Source organism: Hippocampus bargibanti, linkage group LG14, assembly GCF_051943395.1.
Source record: "Hippocampus bargibanti isolate YZ-2025 linkage group LG14, ASM5194339v1, whole genome shotgun sequence".
NCBI lineage: Eukaryota > Metazoa > Chordata > Actinopteri > Syngnathiformes > Syngnathidae > Hippocampus > Hippocampus bargibanti.
In genome coordinates this window covers 5,053,395-5,070,350 of record NC_142747.1, presented here as the reverse complement: position 1 = coordinate 5,070,350, position 16,956 = coordinate 5,053,395, and the positions used below count along the sequence as shown (strand labels likewise).

The 16,956-nt window shown below is 43.9% G+C and overlaps 1 pseudogene across 1 annotated transcript; it reads right to left on the bottom strand.

The window, feature by feature from the left end:
- Positions 1 to 1,882: 1,882 nt before the first annotated feature.
- On the bottom strand, positions 1,883 to 6,723 carry LOC148888069 (uncharacterized; annotated as a pseudogene). Its single transcript, XR_016117165.1, has 2 exons — positions 5,400 to 6,723; positions 1,883 to 4,811 (listed from the first exon to the last, which is right to left on the bottom strand). The product of XR_016117165.1 is annotated as an uncharacterized LOC148888069 (transcript).
- Between the last annotated feature and the right edge of the window lie 10,233 nt (positions 6,724 to 16,956).

Here is a 16,956-nt window from a genome sequence, read left to right as displayed (position 1 = left end):
AATAATGTTTTTCTTTAATTTTATAAATGGTGAAAATATCATCCTCAAACAATGCTGCTTTGTGTTCAGAACGAGCTGGATGAAGTTGTGAACAGGTGGAACTCACACAAAATAAGACGAAGATTGGACAATGATAAAGCTTCCGGTCGACCAGTGATCATGTATTCATTTCCTGCGATGCACAGTGCAGAGGATCAATTAAAACCTGTTGGAACGGAAGAGATCACTGCATTTATGGAAGAGTGCACGACAAAAGGCGATTTTCCATGTGATGAAACTGTATTTGAACTGCGTTGTCTGCTTATGGAGGAAAATGCATGACACGCACCATCAGATCCATTGAATGCGAGTGACTTGTATGTTAAGTTGAGAGAGGAATTACTGAAGTATATTTGACATGTGTACTGATGCAATCTTTGGACTTTGTACTGATGTTAAAATGAAACTTCAAATTTACTCCACAACCAGTTGTGTTTTTTTCCGACTCCTCTCAATGGCACTCTTCAGCGGTAGGTTGGAAGTATAGACATTATTTAAAACAACTTTGCCATGGCTCCAGCATGCCCTGTGACCCTTGTGATAGATCACTAGTGGATGGATGTCTTAGTCGTGTTATAAAACCTCTCCATCCATTTTCTTATCTCCTTATCCTCGAGTCATGAGGTGTGCTGTATAGCCTATCACAGCAGTCATTGGGCAGTAGGCGGAGGACACCCTGAACCAGTTACTAGCGAAGCGCAATGCACAGATGAACAACCACCAGTGCTCACAATGACAAGGACAATTTATTGTGTTCCATTAACCTGACACACATTAGTGAAATATTGGTGCATCTGGAATAGCTGGAGACTCCAAACAGGAAGGTCAGAACCAGAATCAACCTTGCACCTCCGGACTGTGAGGTCGATGTGAGAATTATAAAGCCATTAGAAAACACCTGTAAAATGTTGTTAAACCACCTTTTCACACAATATATTAACTTTCAACATTCATGTGGAGCCAAAAATTGAATGCAATGAAATCTTTAATTTTGAACAAAAGAAACATGCACCTAACTAATACAGCAAAACTGTTGAAACAACGATCTGATGGTTATGCATAACTTCCTAGGCCTTTTTGTATAAAAAGTCCACAGAACTTTACAGAACTATTACTGTAATATAACACAAAATGCAAGTGATTTGTATACAAACCACAAAACAGCAAAAATGCAAAGTTTGTTCCAACAAACATATTGATAACGTTATGCGGAGAGGCTTAACAAACAGTTCTCCGCTAACGACTCTGCATCGGTGTGGAATGGCCTGAAAGCAATAACAAATTATCGTTTACCTTCCCCCCAAGCAGTGTACAACAATGGTATGGCTGATGAGTTAAATACATACTTTTGCCGATTTGAAAAGGACACCCCCGTTTCCCCGGTCTGCCCACCATTACCAGAAACTACCGTATCTCCGCCCTCTGCCCTACAGATCCACGAACTGGACGTTAGACGGCTCTTCAAGCAGCAGAAGATCAAGAAAGCTGCAGGACCTGACAGAGTGTCCCCCTCCTGCCTGAGAGTCTGCGCTGACCAGCTGGCTCCGGTCTTCACACAAATCTTCAACAGATCCATTCAAACAGTCTACTATCGTCCCAGTTCCAAAGAAACCAGCACCCTCGGGATTGAACGACTATAGACCTGTCGCTCTGACGTCTGTGGTCATGAAGTCCTTTGAACGCCTCGTGCTGAACCACCTAAAGAACATCACCGGACCTCTGCTAGATCCTCTTCAGTTTGCCTACCGGGCAAACAGGTCTGTGGAGGATGCGGTCAACATTGGACTGCATCACATCCTCGACCACCTTGACAACACAGGAACCTACGCAGGATCCTGTTTGTGGACTACAGCTCTGCGTTCAATACCATCATCCCAGAACTCCTCATCCCCAAACTTCTCCAGCTTGGTGTGTCCCCCACGATCTGCCAGTGGACCCTCAGCTTCCTGACAGGACGGACACAACAGGTCAGACTGGGAAATATATCATCCACAACACGAACCACGAGCACTGGAGCCCCGCAGGGATGCGTCCTCTCTCCATTGCTCTTCTCTCTCTACACAAACGACTGCACCTCAACGCACCCAGCTGTCAAATTCATAAAGTTCGCAGACGACACCACGGTCATCGGTCTCATCAAAGACGGCGACGAGTCTGCGTACCGACAACAAGTGGAGCAGCTGGAGCTCTGGTGCAGCCGTCACAACCTGGAGCTGAACACGCTCAAGACAGTTGAGATGATCGTGGACTTCAGGAAACATCCATCACCACAGCTACCCCTCACACTATCCAACTCCCTGGTGTCAACCGTTGAGACCTTCAAGTTCCTGGGAATCACAGTCTCCCAGGACATGAAGTGGGAGGTCAACACCAACTCTATCCTGAAAAAGGCCCAACAGAGAATGTACTTCCTGAGGCTGCTAAAGAAGCATGGCCTGCCACAGGAGGTGCTGCAACATTTCTACACGGCTGTCATCGAATCCATCCTGTGTTCTTCCATCACCGTTTGGTTCGGGCCGCCACAAAAATGGACAAAATCCGACTTCAACGGACAGTTAGGACGGCGGAAAAAATCATTGGCACCGCCCTACCCACTCTCGAGGACTTGCACACTGCAAGAATCCAAACTAGGGCGCGGAAAATCCTACTGGACCCTCCGCACCCTGCCCACCACCTTTTCCAGCTACTCCCCTCAGGCAGGCGCTACCGATCCATGCGCACCAAATCCAGCAGACATTTAAACAGCTTCTTCCCCCAAGCCATTAACTCTTTGAACTCTTTCAACAGTAGCCAAAATGGAACTGTATAGTGCCACTTAGCAGTTTTTTTTGACAACGATACTAGTGCAGCGTGTTCTACCAGAAACAAATTCCTTGTGTGTTCTACATACTTGGCAATAAAGATGATTCTGATTCTGATTCTGATAACACAAAACAATATACTGTAATGTAGAGTAAACGTAATGTCGTGCTGATGCAACCTACGATAGTTTAGTAACAGTTTCTTTGTATTAAAAAGCTACACAATGTCCATCACCCAGATATTGCTTTCAAGAACGGAGTTGAATTCAGATCGGAAATCTGGGAAATTATCATAGCTGTCAGCAATATGCAGAACATTTCCACATGTGTGCCCCACCGGCCTTCTACTAAACTCCGTCATTTCCTGAAACTCCACAAGAATGGCATTGGTTACAACAAGATCAGATCCAGTACAAAAACGGAGAAACTTCTGAAGCATGAATTCATCCAATTCTCTAATGAACCTTTTCAGATGATTTGCCACATCCTTCTGCTTTGGGGTTAAATCAGTTGCAAATTTCAGCAGTTAGCAGACCTTTTTTGAGGTAGGTTGTAAGTCCGAGCACAACTTGTTTAGTTCTTCTGGACTGATCAGGACACGGTGGAGAATAACCTCCCTCCAGCAGTCAATCACAAACATGGGCTTTTGGATCAGCTCTTTGTGTGCTATTTCTTGCAATATATTGGGAAAGCTTTCAGCAGAGATTCTTTTTCTACAGCCGTAGTTATCAAGGACTTCCACAAGTTCATCCAGGTCCACTTCTGAAAAGTCCTTCATTGCTGCCGTCAAAACTTCACGCTCCTGGCTGCTCACAAACTGCAGAAAATGTGCTTTTAGATCACTGTAGGCCGAGTTGAAAAGCACCTGCTCGAGGAAAGGAAACGCAAGTTTGTTTGGGAAATAGCAACAATCTTGGTAACCCTTCACAAGGATTCTCCCAACTGCTTTCCACTTTTCTGCTGAAAAATCATGGCGAATAAATGGCACTTTAATTGTTGTACCAAGGGTGCACCGGTCATAATATTGTTGCCAGAAGCATGTGACAACATCTCTCAATACTCCAGATCCAATGCTAGCTTCTTCTGTATTATCTGGGAGTATGCGTTTCACAATGAGTGATTTGTTCAAGATAGCATTTTCAGAAAATGCTATGATCATATCACTCAACGTGTCAGTGTAGTGGACACTGATTGTCATCACATCTTGTGGATCGGGTGGACCGTCATATATCAGTGTGATGTCAGCATCTCCCTCTGTGCTGTATGAAGGACCAAAGGTTATTTCTGAATCAGAAGAAATGTTGAATGCCGTGTACATTTCACTTGAATCAACAGAGACCTCTTCAATTTCAGGGTTGTAGTCACTGGCATCGTGTGACAAAACCAAGACTTCTTTGGATGCCGTGCTGTCATCATAGTAGTCATCTTTTGGCCTTGTTGCAATATAAAAGCGCAACAATGTAAGTTTTGCAGCCTCATACATATTGCCAATGGACTGGCAGGTTTCATCAGTGAGGAGGTTTTTTTTTTAAATCCCACACCTCAAACTGAAAGTCCAATTCCGAGCCTTTTGGAGAAATTCCATCAGGGAAAAACAGTTTTTTTCCTTCATTGAGAATGTCTTCTAACCCAGCTTCTGTGGACATTTGAAGTTTTCTGGTACTCCCTCCCTGTTTCTCCCTCACCTGTTTGGTTATTTTTCCATCACTGTGTATCCATCCAATTGCTACATTTCTCGTTGTTTTCTGCCTCCTTGTCTGTCTTGCTTCTTGTGTCTTTGACGCAGTGTCTCCTTTCTCGCCGTCTTTCCTGACTCATTTTTTCACGCAATTTTTCCAAAAGTCCATTTTTTCTTTTGGTTGGGAGCTGTTTCGTCTTACAAAAATTGAAGAGTGCAATCCGGTCTCCATAACAAGGGACATAATTGGCAAGCGTGGAATCGTTCATCAGTGCTATGACATCACCGTCAATCTGCAGAAGAACAAGAAAAATAAATTAAAAAAAACATTCAATCATAACTTATAATCACTTAATTTTAAAATATGAAGCACACATGTAATACTGATCTCTCATCTCATCTCATCTCATTTTCCGTATCTCAACAATTGTAAATCAAACACACAGGCATATATGTTGCAACTATAAAACGTTGAAAACTGTTAATAATGGACAAAGGTACATTGATGCTTGAAAATGACGGGGAAATATTTGCCTTCCAACATGCAACTATCATAAATAAAGTCCCTATTCAGACAGCAGTTAATCAACTTTTGACTTCGTTGATGCGTGCGTGTGCCTAAACGGTACTTAAAATGATATACACACAGACAGAACGTGTGATCACAGTGTGTTCAATTCACGATGATTTTAACTGCAGTGATTCTCCAACCGGCCACTGTCATTCATAAATGGTTACTATTTATTCACGAATGTAAACCGGGTACATCCAATCATTATACAGTATTCGGACGAGCAACGGAGCTATCAGCTCCGCGGAGCACGTTAACTATGGACACAACAGCCATTAAACGAAACAAACACAACACACTGTTTACTCACCCTCTGATCCTCCAAAAGAGAAAGGATGTCTTCCGACACTCCTCGGCCACGCAAAAAGTCGATAGGTGATGACATTACTGTATGTCCTTTCTTCTGAGCCACACTTACGTCTTGTACACGCTGACGAGGCCAAACATGAATAGCTCCACGAACGTTACAAAGTCACAATTCTGACTTTAAAGTCAGAATTCTGAGAATAAAGTCAGAATTCTGACTTTAAAGTCGCAACGAAAATAATTCTGACTTTAAAGTCAGAATTCCGAGAATAAAGTCAGAATTCTGACTTTGAAGTCAGAATTCTGAGAATAAAATTCTGACTTTAAAGTCGCAACGAAAATAATTCTGACTTTAAAGTCAGAATTCTGAGATTAAAGTAAAAATTTTGCCAACCGTATTTTTTTTTTCTTCAGTGGCCCTAATCCTCTTCCGTACTCTTCCGTACATAATAATAATGTTAATTCGTAATCAAATTAATCTTGACAGGTTATCCTGCACTTTCAGTCGTAACTATAAACTACTTTTGAACTGACAAATGTCATCACTGTACGCAAATGAAGCCAGAAGATAAATCAGCATCTGCGGCTGTCTTAATAAACATTGGATTTCCTCCATCGCATCTCCAACGTTGAATATTTTTCATTCGATCAAGCCTAATTGTAACAATTCGTCGCTCGCTAGATGGTTGGATGAGAAATATGTGCAAAAAATAACAATTGGAATGCATTTGAATAAATGCCAAACACTATACTTTTGGAAATAAAACTATTCTCAATAGGGGCTTTGTCATCGATCCCAAATCATCAGCTGGGTGTGCTAATCTAGTTGTGCAGGTGCATCCCACCAGCCATTGCGGCTGCTCCTTTGTTGGATCTCCTTTGACAATTGAAAGAGAGATTAAATTTTGTTTCCAAAGACACCAAGAATCAAAATGCAGTTCGGATGATACTGTGATTCAGCAGCGTCTTCCTAGAAAATCACAGGATGGGTGGATGCAAGTAGCTTGTGCATCCCACAGTTCATCAATTCGTCCTGCAAATGGAACAATTTCTCAACCACCATCTCCCAGCTCTGTTTGCGAATTGTTTCGGTTCACCACATCATCTGCATAAAAGCATAATGAAAAACGTTTAGTCATCATATATTGCAAATCAATCTTGTCCTCTTCAAATTAATCTCTTCGCTTAGAAACTAATAAAGGTGAATCCGATCAAATTCAACTTGTTATATATATGAATCAAATCATCTGTTCTTTGACTTCAGGGGAATGACAATTGTCAGGTCAAAACAAGTGTAATGATCATGTCACAATCATTATTTCAATATATCTATAAACTTCCAATGATACTAACTGGTGAATTACTTTTAAGTAATTAATCGCCAGCGAATTTAGTTACATTTACCTTGCCAATTTCCATCCAATTCAAGATAAATGTTCCTGTCATTTAGCTTAATTTACTGACTATTTCATTTACTTTTTCCAATTGAACTGTCATTTACGAGAGGTCAACACCGTGGAATGTGACGGGGGCCTCTGGGTGTTAAACCCCTCTTTGAAGCCCCGTGCTGACAAAAACCCTTGATAAGGGGCATCGTACATAACTGTGGCTTCCTACAAATGGCTTATTCAAGTCGTATACAGAACAAAGTTTAGCTCAATCTAACAAAACTAAATTCACTCTTTGACTGTCATTTTATACAATTTCCATTTCGTGTTGCATTCACCCAAATCAGGATTTCAAAATTACTTGTCCCGATCGCAGACAAACACATTGGAATTCTGACTTCAAGGTGTTCAATTCTCTGAGTGAAAACACTTCGTCAAATCTAACAAAAATACCTTATTTTTGCTTTCAAATTCACTCAAATTCAGCCTCTGTTTATTCATTTGTTTGTTGGCTTGTTTATTTTTTCACAGTCTAATTTGCCTGACTATTTAATTCAGTTTTTGTTTCAAGTGGACGGTAGTCGTCAAAAAGCTATGGGGAAAAAACAGTGTTATGTCATTTATGAAGACGTCGAGCGGAGATGAAAGTCTCCTCGCTGCATGGTTGGACAGGTTTCCCGATGAGACAGGATAGTTGACTCCATGGCACCCGGTCGAGTCCTCTTGTAATGACAAGGCAGCCTCTCGTCCTGTGGAGAAGGCCTAGGCGGCAGGATCACATGCGGCAGGAACAATGTCTTTGCGCAATACGTTTGTGAATGTTAAGCAACCCTTTATTAATTTTATTTTCGTTGATTAACCTATTCGCGAATGAATCAATTTGCCGGTCTCAGAATGCGGCTGTGAATTCACCCCCACCCCCCTCTTACGGGGAGAGAAAGAAGGAGGAGGGAGTGTGCTGTCCACTTTCTCTGCTGGCAGATCCCCCCCCCCCCCCTTTGTCTTAGCGAAGCTCACACAACGCGCGTACATACACAACAATACGTAAAAGCACACAATGCACGCACAAAAAGACGAAAGACAAAGAACACAAAGGGGAGACAAAAAGACACACATAAAGATGCCCCAAATGCCCCCCCCCCAGCCAACCACCCTCTGTCCTCTGGACAATGAAACTCCCTGGGAAACCCCGTAGCAACGGCGAGCAGTGCTGACCACGCGTTCATGTTGGTGAATGCATTAATGTTACGGTAATCTACGATCTATTGCAGCTGCATTTAAACAAAAAAAGAACACATAATCGCCTGGGTCAAAATTTTAAAAAATTCAAAATTTTTAAATTCTTCCCAGTCCTCGCGCCCGAACTTCCAGAACCTCATTCCCTTCTGAAGAATCCCCTTCTGGAACTTTCCCGGTCTAACGTGGCTGCCGGAGGCACGGAAGCAGACATATCTCGACCTGAGATGGCGTTGATCAGTCACGTACGAAACCTTCGTACATCAGCTCGAATTAAGATGATCTGCCTTGACCCGATCAAAATTCGATTACAAGCCCTTAGATACGCAGATTAACCGTAAATAGAATTACTTTTTTTGGCCAGAAGAATCCCACAATGCATTCACCCAACATAGCTGCAGCTCGCGATGAAACTCACCCGTGAAGCATTCCTGAGAGACGCACACCAGAAGGGAGGGGCTGCCCACTCAAACACTCTCGAAAGACACAGGGCCCACACCATCCCCCCTCCCGAAGCCATCAGCTAGGACCCGGAATTTTCGGCACCAAATGTTGGATTATTTTGATCGTTCGCCCTTGGTCCATTGCTTCGACGGGTGTGTAAGGTGCTATATAAACCAATATGTATATATTGCATTGTATTTTGGACAGCCACGCTCATTTCAAGCTCCTATAACTCCAGACCCATATAATTTAGGAATTAACTCTTTTTTTCTGATGAAAGAAGAGAGTCTAAGGTTTCTAACGCTGTATTGGATATTTATGTAGTCCTAAAACTCAATATTCTGTGGGTCCTTGAATTCAAGTGACAATGACAAAAACCCTGGCACTGTAGTGGACAAATGTTTGCACATGCCTGGCAGTGAATGAGTTAAGTTGGCTTTCAAATGGGGATCTTCAGGCAGAATTACTCATGTTTTGGGCTTTAAATGTGGTTTGAATACATGATTAGGGTTCCAAGATGTTGCATTAACTGTTGTTCTTCATTGCTTCTACGGGTGTTGATGGACGAGGATGGTTAAATCGTCAGGAAGCCAGGTGGAGAACAGAAAGTTGGTTTAATCTTGAAGACAGCGGAGACATTGTGGGAGGTCAAGGAGTGTCACGGTTTGCACGGTGGTGATGACGGGTGCGGATCCCAAAAAGCAGGCAGGAGGGAGCAGGAGGTTGTATTTGAGAAATTGTATTAAAATAAAGTCAGCAGGAACAAAATGTAAAACATCAAAATCATCTGAATGGAAAAAATACAAAGTATCAAAAGAAAACCAAGATTAAAAGTCCGCCAAGATTAAACAAACACATGCACTGCACACAATGCATACAATTGCATCCAACAGCATACAATGTGTTCAACAGCATTCAATGACATATAACAATTACCCGACACCGAATGGTCGTGCCAGGTGTCCTTTTGAGTGTGACTGATTGGAAACGACCGGCACCTGTGCAGGTGCAGGCGGGGCCGACAGCGCCACCAGTTGGTCACCAACCAGATCATGACAAGGAGGAGGAAGAGAGAGAAGAGAGAATGAGAGCAAGAGTGCGGGAGTATTTATGCGGTGCACAGTGTGTGACGCGATAGGATGTGAGGTAATGTAAATGCGACATCATGTAAAGGAAGGCACCCCACCCCAACCCTCTTCAATTGCTGCTGTGGACTGCAAATTTCCCCATTGCGGGACGAATAAAGGTATTCTGATTCTGATTCTGAGGATATGACATATCAGGAAGTCCAAAATGTAAACAAAGATTACAGAGCGATGTTTAGAGATGTTTGTATGGCGAATTACCCCAACAGAAAGTGTTTCAAATTCGAGACTTGGAGATTCAATCAACACGGCGTTATGGTTTAAAATTTTTGCTTCAAAACAAGATGAGCATTTCAAATTAGACGGTTTGGAAAGTGCTCTTGAGCCTATTTTCATGTTTCAAATAGGATGTGATTTTAATAGGGTTTCAAATTAGATAATACAGACCAAATTACGGTCTTTAAGTCATTCACTGCCATTCAAAAAATTACAGTAAAGTCTCGTTATATCGATATTCAAGGGAGTCCGAAAAAATATCGATATAACCGGGACTATCGATATATCCGATCCTGCGCCGAACTGCATTAAACAAAAGCCGCCAAAAGAGGGCAGCCAAGCGCCATATAAGAAACGGAGCTGGCCATTAGTTCCCTTTTTTTTTTGGGTGAGAGATGTTCCCCCAATGTTGCCTCAAAATGGCACATATAATTCTTTAATGATTGTAAACATGTATGCTTTAATCTTCAGAACTACAGTGTATTTGAAACATATTCATAACTGGATGTGTAACAAGAAAGCATATTATCCGAATCTGAAGCCATTGTTTGGATTCACAAGCAATGCAAGACGTCTTGGCGTGAAGTCATTTTTATTTGCATTTGAATAAAAAGTGACATCGGCTGTCCTTTAATACACAGTATGGAATGTTAATAATTTTCAAAGTCATCGCGCTTCAGCAGACAAAACAAGAAACATTGTTGCAAAAAACGATTGCATTCATATACAGTACAGTGGGCATGTACATAACACAACAGGGAAACTGCAACGCTTACATCTTACTGTATTATGTATACAATTTAAAAAAGTCATCAATCTTCTTCTGCTTCCCATTTTTACCCTTTAACACAAACACTTCAATCTCGTCTGCTACACACGAGCTAGCGTCTGAAAATGAAAATGGCTCTGCTCCACGGGTGCTGGGCACGTAACCAAGTCACCTGACCAAGTCGACCAATGGCGCGACTGATGGTGTGACACGTAACCAAGACACGTGACCAAGTTGACCAATGGCGCGACCGATGGCGTGTCACGTGACAAAGTCACACGGCCAAGTCGACCAATAGCACGACCGATGGCGGCTCATGTGACCAAGTCGACCAATGGCGCGACCGATGGCGGCTCACGTAACAAGACACGTGACCAAGTTGACCAATGGCGCGACGGATATATCGATATAAACAACAAAAATGGCCGGCGGGGGATGAAAAGGAGCAACGTAATAACCGGATTATCGTAATAACCGGGTATCGTACTAAACGGTACTAATTATACATAAAAAGACTAGAAATGTGCAAGGGAAATGAAAATAGTATCGTAATAAGCGGTACTATCGATATAACCGATATCGATATAACGAGACTTTACTGTATTTGGGAATTGAAAATATGACATTGTGTGCCATGCTCGAATTTGTTTGTGTTTTGTGTTTTCATGCTTGTGCGTCGATAGAGCGCTGGCTATGGCCTCCGGCAATGTTTTTCCTTCACCACAAGGGGGCATAATTTCACTTTTTTTCCATTTAGCCCTTTATTGCAGCTTCAGCAGTTGGTAAGGTGCTGTATAAACCAATATGTATATATTGCATTGTATTTTGGACAGCCACGCTCATTTCAAGCTCATATAACTCCAGACCCATATAATTTAGGAATTAACACTTTTTTTTCTGATGAAAGAAGAGAGTCTAAGGTTTCTAACGCTGTATTGGATATTTATGTAGTCCTAAAACTCAATATTCTGTGGGTCCTTGAATTCAAGTTGGTTTAATCTTGAAGAGAGACGACTTTAAAGATGCGGCGCACAGTGTGTGATGCAATAGGATGTGACGTAATGTAAATGCGACATCATGTAAAGGAAGGCAGGATATGACATATCAGGAAGTCCAAAATGTAAACAAAGATTAGGAAGCGATGTTTAGAGATGTTTGTATCGCGAATTACCCCAACACAAGATATGGTCTGAAGAAAAAAGATAAGGTTCAAATTAGGGTTTCAAGTCAAGATCACATTTTAGAATTAGGGTTTTCAATATGGGATACAACCCAGTGTCAGGGTTGCAAATTGAAGCTAATGACAGGGTTTCAAACAAGAATTAGGGTATGAACAAAGAGATTTAATGCCGCATTCGTGTTGCAAACCGGGACCGCAGATTTCCCTTCTGAGACATCCTAAATTCCATATCAAAGTTTTGCAAACTTCACTTGCCAAGATTTAGTCAATGCTATTTACACTAGCTTAGCGTTGACTGAGAGCCTGGCTATAAAATCCCTGTGTTGAAAGAGCGCAAGCGTACTAATTCAATTATATGCCTCAGCGCTCCAACACACCTCCAGAAGTGCGCTATTGTCTGCTGAAAACAAAGAGAAAAAAAGGAGGAAATCGCGTATGCATGAAGTTCAATGCTGGAAGAAGACAAAAAAAAGATTTGGCTGGAGAGGAAAGACGCTTTCTTTCCCGCAGTCATTTGCCAAGCTATTTACTTGCATTAAGCAGTGAGATCCTATTATCGATGCAACTTCAAAGACGCTCCAAATGACTGTAATGGGTATGGGATGGTGCTGGGCCGAACAGGGCAAACAACACCAAAAGAACAATGGCAACTTTTAAATAGCCAAAATATCGGAGAACATAACTGGACTGTGTTTGGCTCTCCACGCAGTTTGGTTGCTAATAGGCTCACACTACTTAGACTATTTGTTACGATATTGCGAAGAAAGGTTTGGACTCCTTACCAATCACTCGAGATAGTCTTGAAACCTAAATTTAAAGCCTCCCAGACCATGCTTGAAACCACTTCAACAGGCTCAAAGCCGTAATTTTAAAACGTAATCAGTTTTGATACACTCACCTTGAAAGCTAAAGTGGCCTTTTGGGAAGCGTAGCCTTTGCTTCAAACCCCCCGTTTGAAATCCTAAACCGGTCTTGAAACCTCTCACTTCACAGACATTATCGTCTTTAATATTTAATCCAGCATCAGATCGCTATGCCGTTCTTTTCCTCTTCAGTGGCCAGTTTAAAGTCTACAAAACTGGTTAACTTGAATGTGACCGGCTCCAATGCACTGAAAACGGGAGGACTGTATTGACAGCATTTTGGTGGACTCGGTTGTGGCTAACGAGGCCAAATCAGAAGTTTGTAACAGTGTCGTAAGAAAGGATACGCGTGCGTGCTCTTGGTGCTGACGGCGCCTCTTTGAGACAGTTCATTCTGCTCCGGGGCGAGGTGGCGGGTCGAGGTGGCAAACGGCCGCGCGTCGGCGGGGAGAGAGGGCGACCGTAGCGTCCGAATCAGATTCTTTGCAAGTCATTTAGCACCAAGTCTCTATTGAAAATTTTGAATGGATTTCGACTTTTGACCGTTTTGATTTCAGACCGGTTGGTCGGAACGGAACCCGATCGTAAGTTGTATGAGGCCTCATGAAGCACATGAGACCTTCGACACAAATGGTTCACTTTTTGGCCGATTCACCATCGGGCCTCATTTGCTCGACTGCGCCATCATGTGGATAATAAATGTCATGATAGACAGTGATAAAAGGCAGGGAGTTGTGATGTGATGACTGTGTGTATGTTACTTGAAAGAATTAATGTTTGACTTTAGACATTGACACAAAAATGTTGCGCTCTCCACTACGGTAGTAGGGGGAGATATGGTGTGGTGGAATTCAGAAAAAAACACAAGACAAGTGGTGTATGTCTTGACTCAACCGTGGTTTACTTCGAATGCCCAGAGGTAATACAAAACGCGCGCGCACAACTTCCTGTCCAACGATGTAATTTGGTCTGACACAAAACACTAAAATGTATACAAACAAACGTAAACAAATGTAAATATGCGATTCTAATAACAAATACATATAATCTTTACTTTATGAACTGAATACAAATGCAATTTCACTGAACTGAGGTACTTCAGTAAAATGTGTGCATAGCTTTACCTGTAACTAAAATACATGTACTGCTTTTATGACCAAGGAGGTGCATTTCCAAAAAATAAGGTACTTTTTAACCTGTCACAAAAACAAGGAACAAGACACACATTTCATTCATTTTTGTTGGGGGAAATGTGTTCTGTTGGTACCCAACTAATTTAGAACAAAGTTTCCACTTCAACTTTTTCAAATATCAGCAAGCAGAAGACATTAAAACGAGGGATACAACGTGTTGTCACAGCAGTTTACATTATATATTAGGACTGGTTATTGTAATTTGTATCTTTTTTTTGGAGATAACTGCTGAAAATGATCCCAGACAGGAGATGTTCTCTTTTTTGTTGTTGTGAACGGTGCGTCCAATGCAGAACAATTCCGATTAATACCTGTCAACTTCGACGTTTCCCAGTATTTAATACATTTTTTACATTTGTACTGCAACTTTTATGCGGGGAAATGTGAACCGATTTTACAAAGACAATTTTGGCTGAAATCCAGTTCGTCTTAAAGGACAACCGACGTCTCCGGACAAGTTGTGTCCATAATTTGTAAAATGGCTTCAAATGACTTCTACTGAGCGTATTTTAAAAAGATTCCACCGCATATACAGTAAAGTCTCGTTATATCGATATTCAAGGGAGTCCGAAAAAATATCGATATAACCGGGACTATCGATATATCCGACCCTGTTTGCATGTAATTTTCTCCGTGCGTGCATAGAAATAGTATCGATATAACCGGGACTATCGATATATCCAATATCGATATAACGAGACTTTACTGTACGCGATTATGTCACCTAATGTATGTTACTGTCTCTTACGCGATTGTGTCACCTAATATATTGTATTGCCCCTCAGCGTGACAAATGATGTGCAGAGTCGCTGGTATAGCGAGTCGGTCTTTTATTAACAAATTTAGCAGTTTTATCACACAAACAGGAGCTGTTGTTACGCCACAACTCACGCGCAGCCAATCCCACAGGCATACTGCCTAACCCCCGTTCTTGGGTTCTCCCTTCTCTCCGTGTGTGTCGTCACGGGACCCCAACAAGCCCAGCCCCCAAACATGCATAACATAAGCACTGAACGTTACACTACCCTCCCCTTTATGAAACCCTCGCCCCGAGGGGTCAACAAAAAAAGTCCTCAAGTCGCTGTGGCCTTCGTCTGCGTCTCTGTGGTCGACCTGGCTGTGGCTCGGTTCCCCCCTGCGCTGGCTGACTCGGGGCAAAACTGGAGGAGGGTGGGGAACCTGGGCTAACCAGATTACCTGACGTGGACGAAGCAGACCCCGCCTCAAATACAGGAATACTGCTGCCCCGGTAGGGGGCCAACCTGTCCCGATGTAGAGCAATTTTCCTGCCCCTGGGGGGGACCGCTACCCGATAAACAACTTCCCCCACCCGCTTGAGTACCCGACAAGGGCCATCCCAGTGGCTGTCTAGTTTGGGGCAGCGGCCTTTTTTCCGTTTGGGCGTATACACCCAAACCAGTTCCCCGACCCGGAAGTCTCGCCCCTTGCTCCGCACGTCATAATTCCTCTTTTGGCGTGCTCCGGCTTTCTCCAGCTGGTCCCGTGCGAATGCGTGCGCTGCCTCCAGCCGATCCTGCAGTCGACGGGCATACTCCAGCCCCGGCTGGTCCTCTGGGCCGCCTGGTGGTCTTCCAAACGCCATTTCTGCCGGTGTCCGTATTTCCCGGCCCAGCATCAGCAGAGCAGGGGTACAGCTGGTGGAACTCTGAACCGCTGATCGATAAGCCATCAGCACCAGTGGGATGTGCCTGTCCCAGTCACGTTGGTGTGTGGAGGTGAGGATGGCGAGCTGCTGTTGCATGGTGCGGTTGAATCGTTCCATAAGTCCATAACTCTGCGGATGCAAGGGAGTGGTGCGCGTCTTCTGCATGTCAAGGCGTTCACACAGAGCAGCGAACACCCTGGACTCAAAATTTCTGCCTTGGTCACTGTGGATGATAACTGCAGTTCCAAACCGGTAGAACATGCCCTCCAGTAGCGCATCAGCTACTGTTTCCGCCTCTTGGTCTGGCAGTGCGTATGCCTCTGGCCACTTGGTAAAATAGTCCATTGCACACAGCACGTAGCGATTCCCTCTGTCTGTCACAGGGAAAGGGCCCATGATGTCCACAGCAACTCTCTCCATAGGCGCACCAACCCTTTGTTGCTGAAGTGGTGCGTGTGATTGGGCTTGAGGTCCTTTGTAGGCCATGCACTCATCACAGCGCCGACAGAAGTCCTCTACGTCCCGTCGGTGCTGCCCCCAATAGAACCCTTGGCGTAGCCGTCGGAGGGTCTTTGTGCTGCCAAAGTGTCCCGAGCCGGTGCCCCCATGACATGCTCTCAGCACCGTCTCTCTGAGAGCTCTTGGCACGACCACCTGCCATCTCTCTTCCCCGGTGGCAGGTTCTTTCCAGGCTCTCTGCAGCACGCCGTCCTTGATGCGCAAACCATCAAACTTGCTCCAAAGTCCTTTGGAAGCAACAGAGAGTCCCATCACGCCTTCCCAGGGTGGCCTCTTGACACTCTGGACCCACTGCCGTACGGGGTTGAGATCGTGGTCCTCCTGTTGTTTTGAACCCCACTCAGCAGTGTCCACAGCCTCCAGGGTGCAGCATGTCGGCACAGCAGCAGCCGCTTCCCCGCAAAGCTCCAACTCCCTGGCATCTCGCCGGTCACAATAGCTGCAGCCACTAATGGAACATGGCCGCCGGGAAAGTGCATCTGCATTAGCGTGCTGAGCCCCAGCCCGATGCACCACAGTGAAGTGGAATGCTTGCAGCTCCTCGAGCCACCGTGCTACTTGGCCTTCTGGTTCCCTGAACGACATCAACCACTGCAGTGCGGCGTGATCTGTTCTGATGGTGAAGGGCACGCCACACAGGTAGTAATTGAAGTGGCGTGTCGCCAGAACAACTGCTAGCAGTTCACGTCTTGTAACGCAGTAGCGTCGTTCACTTTTATTGAAAGTGCGGCTGAAATAGGCTACCACTCGTTCACCTTCTGGCCCCACCTGGGACAACACTGCCCCCATGCCGACATTGCTCGCGTCTGTTTCCAGCAAAAAAGGCAGGGATGGATCAGGAGGGGTGAGGAAGGGAGCGTTCATTTTTTTAGGCTGGAGAATGCCTCCTGACAATCCGGCAGCCACACGAAGGGTTCATTATCTTTCAGGAGTCGGAACAAG